The following is a 6,000-nucleotide window of genomic DNA, read 5'->3' as shown; positions in this document are numbered from 1 at the left end:
GAGAATCCCACTGCCGGGAAGGGACGGAGAATCCCACTGGAGTGAACGGACGGAGAATCCCGATGCCGTGAACGGATGGAGAATCCCAATGCCGTGGGACCGGAGAATCCCACTGCCGTGAACGGACGGAGAATCCCGCTGCCGAGAACGGATTGAGAATCCCGCTGCCGGGAGCGGATTGAGAATCCCGCTGCCGGAAGCGGACGGAGAATCCCACTGATGTGAACGGATTGAGAATCCCGCTGGAGTGAAGGGACGGAGAATCCCGCTGGAGTGAACGGACGGAGAATCCCGCTGGAGTGAACGGACGGAGAATCCCGCTGCCGAGAACGGATTGAGAATCCCGCTGCCGGGAGCGGATTGAGAATCCCGCTGCCGGAAGCGGACGGAGAATCCCACTGATGTGAACGGATTGAGAATCCCACTGCCGGGGAACGGACGGAGAATCCCGCTGGAGTGAACGGACGGAGAATCCCGCTGGAGTGAACGGACGGAGAATCCCGCTGCCGGGAACGGACGGAGAATCCCGCTGGAGTGAACGGACGGAGAATCCCGCTGCCAGGAACGGACGGAGAATCCCGCTGCCGGGAACGGACGGAGAATCCCGCTGCCGTGAACGGACAGAGAATCCCGCTGCCGAGAACGGACGGAGAATCCCGCTGCCGGGAACGGACGGAGAATCCCGCTGCCGGGAACGGACAGAGAATCCCGCTGCCGAGAACGGACAGAGAATCCCGCTGCCGGGAACGGACGGAGAATCCCGCTGCCGTGAACGGACGGAGAATCCCGCTGCCGGGAACGGACGGAGAATCCCACTGCCGGGAAGGGACGGAGAATCCCGCTGGAGTGAACGGACGGAGAATCCCGATGCCGTGAACGGATGGAGAATCCCAATGCCGTGGGACCGGAGAATCCCGCTGCCGGGAACGGACGGAGAATCCCGCTGGAGTGAACGGACGGAGAATCCCGATGCCGTGAACGGATGGAGAATCCCAATGCCGTGGGACCGGAGAATCCCACTGCCGAGAATGGACGGAGAATCCCACGGCCGAGAACGGACGGAGAATCCCGATGCCGTGAACGGATGGAGAATCCCAATGCCGTGGGACCGGAGAATCCCACTGCCGTGAACGGACGGAGAATCCCGCTGCCGAGAACGGATTGAGAATCCCGCTGCCGGGAGCGGATTGAGAATCCCGCTGCCGGAAGCGGACGGAGAATCCCACTGATGTGAACGGATTGAGAATCCCGCTGCCGGGGAACGGACGGAGAATCCCGCTGGAGTGAAGGGACGGAGAATCCCGCTGGAGTGAACGGACGGAGAATCCCGCTGGAGTGAACGGACGGAGAATCCCGCTGCCGAGAACGGATTGAGAATCCCGCTGCCGGGAGCGGATTGAGAATCCCGCTGCCGGAAGCGGACGGAGAATCCCACTGATGTGAACGGATTGAGAATCCCACTGCCGGGGAACGGACGGAGAATCCCGCTGGAGTGAACGGACGGAGAATCCCGCTGGAGTGAACGGACGGAGAATCCCGCTGCCGGGAACGGACGGAGAATCCCGCTGGAGTGAACGGACGGAGAATCCCGCTGCCAGGAACGGACGGAGAATCCCGCTGCCGGGAACGGACGGAGAATCCCGCTGCCGTGAACGGACAGAGAATCCCGCTGCCGAGAACGGACGGAGAATCCCGCTGCCGGGAACGGACGGAGAATCCCGCTGCCGGGAACGGACAGAGAATCCCGCTGCTGAGAACGGACAGAGAATCCCGCTGCCGGGAACGGACGGAGAATCCCGCTGCCGTGAACGGACGGAGAATCCCGCTGCCGGGAACGGACGGAGAATCCCACTGCCGGGAAGGGACGGAGAATCCCGCTGGAGTGAACGGACGGAGAATCCCGATGCCGTGAACGGATGGAGAATCCCAATGCCATGGGACCGGAGAATCCCGCTGCCGGGAACGGACGGAGAATCCCGCTGGAGTGAACGGACGGAGAATCCCGATGCCGTGAACGGATGGAGAATCCCAATGCCGTGGGACCGGAGAATCCCACTGCCGAGAATGGACGGAGAATCCCACGGCCGAGAACGGACGGAGAATCCCGCTGCCGTGAACGGACGGAGAATCCCGATGCCGTGAACGGATGGAGAATCCCAATGCCGTGGGACCGGAGAATCCCACTGCCGTGAACGGACGGAGAATCCCGCTGCCGAGAACGGATTGAGAATCCCGCTGCCGGGAGCGGATTGAGAATCCCGCTGCCGGAAGCGGACGGAGAATCCCACTGATGTGAACGTATTGAGAATCCCGCTGCCGGGGAACGGACGGAGAATCCCGCTGGAGTGAACGGACGGAGAATCCCGCTGGAGTGAACGGACGGAGAATCCCGCTGCCGGGAACGGACGGAGAATCCCGCTGGAGTGAACGGACGGAGAATCCCGCTGCCAGGAACGGACGGAGAATCCCGCTGCCGGGAACGGACGGAGAATCCCGCTGCCGAGAACGGACGGAGAATCCCGCTGCCGGGAACGGACGGAGAATCCCGCTGCCGGGAACGGACAGAGAATCCCGCTGCCGAGAACGGACAGAGAATCCCGTTGCCGGGAACGGACGGAGAATCCCGCTGCCGTGAACGGACGGAGAATCCCGCTGCCGGGAACGGACGGAGAATCCCACTGCCGGGAAGGGACGGAGAATCCCGCTGCCGGGGAACGGACGGAGAATCCCGCTGCCGGGGAACGGACGGAGAATCCCGCTGCCGGGAACGGACGGAGAATCCCGCTGCCGGGGAACGGACGGAGAATCCCGCTGCCGGGAACGGACGGAGAATCCCGCTGCCGGGAACGGACGGAGAATCCCGCTGCCGTGAACGGACGGAGAATCCCACTGCCGTGAACGGACGGAGAATCCCGCTGCCGTGAACGGACGGAGAATCCCACTGCCGGGAAGGGACGGAGAATCCCACTGCCGGGAACGGACGGAGAATCCCGCTGCCGGGAAGGGAAGGAGAATCCCGCTGCCGGGAACGGACGGAGAATCCCGCTGCCGGGAACGGACAGAGAATCCCACTGCCGGGAACAGACGGAGAATCCCGCTGGTGTGAACGGACAGAGAATCCCACTGCCGGGAACGGACGGAGAATCCCGCTGGTGTGAACGGACAGAGAATCCCACTGCCGGGAACGGACGGAGAATCCCGCTGGTGTGAACGGACAGAGAATCCCACTGCCGGGAAAAGACGGAGAATCCCGCTGCCGGGAACGGACAGAGAATCCCACTGCCGGGAACAGACGGAGAATCCCGCTGCCGGGAACGGACAGAGAATCCCACTGCCGGGAACAGACGGAGAATCCCGCTGCCGGGAACGGACAGAGAATCCCACTGCCGGGAACAGACGGAGAATCCCGCTGGTGTGAACGGACAGAGAATCCCACTGCCGGGAACAGACGGAGAATCCCGCTGCTGGGAACGGACGGAGAATCCCGCTGGTGTGAACGGACAGAGAATCCCACTGCCGGGAACAGACGGAGAATCCCGCTGCCGGGAACGGACGGAGAATCCCACTGCCGTGAACGGACGGAGAATCCCGCTGCTGGGAACGGACGGAGAATCCCGCTGCCGTGAACGGACGGAGAATCCCGCTGCTGGGAACGGACAGAGAATCCCGCTGCCGGGAACGGACGGAGAATCCCGCTGCCGGGAACGGACAGAGAATCCCGCTGGTGTGAACGGACGGAGAATCCCACTGCCGGGAACGGATGGAGAATCCCGCTGGTGTGAACGGACAGAGAATCCCGCTGCCGGGAACGGACGGAGACTCCCGGTGTCGGGGGCGGAGAATGGCGGAGCGGGCCTCTGGCAATGGCCCCAGGTAGGTGCTGCTCGGCGTACTCTCTGGGAACGCCTGCTTTTCGGGGCCCACAGAGTCGGGGAATGGGCGCCGGTCCCGATTCCTTGCGGGAAAATGGATTTTCCGCCACCGCGCCGGCCGCCATTTCAGCGTCGGGGTGTGGAGAATCCAGCCCGTGGTCTTTTATGCTAGGAAACCCGCCGTCAAAAGGTCGCAGATTCACAGCCCTCCAGGGGGCTGGCAGGCAGCAGCCAAGGAGCTCACAGCTCCAGCTGCTGATATGGCCCCCCGCACTTCCGGGTCAGAGGCTGCGTATGCGCACGGCGGCGGCCTCCAGCGGCCACGTTCTTCTCCATGGCGGACTTGGGCCACCAAAATAGTGCCCCCGATCGGCCGCTCCGCGCCCTGTACCGCCCGGCCACATTGCCCCCAGTCCCGAATGAGGCCCCCCTGCCTCCGACCGCCTCCCCCCTCCAGCCACCCCCCCCCCCCCCCGCCCCCTCCCCTCTCCCCCCCACCCCCCGACTGAGTGCGGTCCCCGAACGGCAGGGCCAGATTGGATCCATGCCATCGGGAATTCGGCCGGTCGGGGACGGAGAATAGCGGAGCGGGCCTCAGACAATGACCTTGGGCGTCATTCTCCGCCGGTGGGGGTCTCCGTTTTGGCGGCGCCCGGGGGTTTCCCGACGGCGTGGGGCTGCCCCACAATGGGAAACCCCATTGAGCGGCCGGTGTTACGGAGACTCCCGCCGGCCGGTCGGGGCAGAAATGTGGCGGGGCGGAATGGAGAATTTCGCCCCTGAAGCGATGGATACTCGGCGCGGTGTACTCCCCCCGAGTATGCTGCTTTTCGGGCGGCGGAGAATAGCGGAACCGGCACCGGTCTCGATTTCATGCGGGTAAGCGGATTCTCTGGCCCCGTCGCTGAACGCGATTTCGGTGTCGGGGTGCAGAGAATCCAGCCGCAGCCACCCTCTGGTGAATTTACAATTTGTACCTGTTGTGCAGCCAATAAATGGATGCACAGTTACTGACTCAGTGGGCGGGATTCTCCGACCCCCTGCTGGGGGCTGTCGTGGATCCTGCCCCTGCCGGTTGCCGAACTCTCCAGCACCGGATATTCGGCGGGGGCGGGAATCGCGCCGCGCCCGTTGGCGGCCCCCACCCCGCGAAGTCCCGCCGCTAAAATGCCTGTCCCACCGGTGTAGATTAAACCACCTACCTTACCGGCGGGACAAGGCGGTGCGGGCAGGCTCCGGGGTCCTGGGGGTGGGCGCGGGGCGATCTGACCCAGAGGGGTGCCCCCATGGTGGCCTGGCCCGCGATCGGGGCCCACTGATCCGCGGGCGGGCCTGTGCCGTGGGGGCACTCTTTCCCTTCCGCCTTCGCCACGGTCTCCACCATGGCGGAGGCGGAAGAGACTCCCTCCACTGCGCATGCGCGGGAATGCTGTCAGTGGCCGCTAACATCCCGCGCATGCGCCGCCCGGAGATGTCATTTCTGCGCCAGCTGGCGGGGCAACAAAGGCCTTTTCCGCCAGCTGGCGGGGCGGAAATTCGTCCAGCGTCGGCCTAGCCCCTTAAGGTTGGGGCTCGGCCCCCAAAGATGCGGAGCATTACGCATCTTTGGGGCGGCGCGATGCCCGACTGATTTGCGCCGTTTTGGGCGCCAGTCGGCTGATACCAGAGAATTCCGCCCACTATCTCTTCAGCAGTTTTTGTGCTGAGGAATAGCTTATAGCTAAATCTTTTTCAGTGAGGAAGAATTTAAAACCATGACCTCTCGAGGTTTGTGCTTTCAGAAATCTCAGGTAGCTCACGGGGGTATATATTTAATTGCTATTTGACAGTTTCTCATCGACTGGAATTTAACACATGAGTAACTTTATTCGGTGTTATCCAATTTCCATTGTCGCTTGAGCTATGATACATTCAGCACATGAACATATTTCCACCTTGAGTCATTTATTGCACAATCTTATGAATTCAGAGAGACTTCCCCTTTCTGGCCCCAGTTTAAAGGTTCACATCTTTAGCGTTACGTTTTGACTTGCGTGACTAAAATTCTAAGTGGCAGAAACCTGGTTGTCTGATTTTCACGTGGCTCAGTTGTGTTCCAGGCACCCATCTAGCTATTCACTCTTCTCTT

Source organism: Scyliorhinus torazame, chromosome 17 (genome assembly GCF_047496885.1).
Source record: "Scyliorhinus torazame isolate Kashiwa2021f chromosome 17, sScyTor2.1, whole genome shotgun sequence".
NCBI lineage: Eukaryota > Metazoa > Chordata > Chondrichthyes > Carcharhiniformes > Scyliorhinidae > Scyliorhinus > Scyliorhinus torazame.
Note: the sequence above shows the minus strand (reverse complement) of the source record.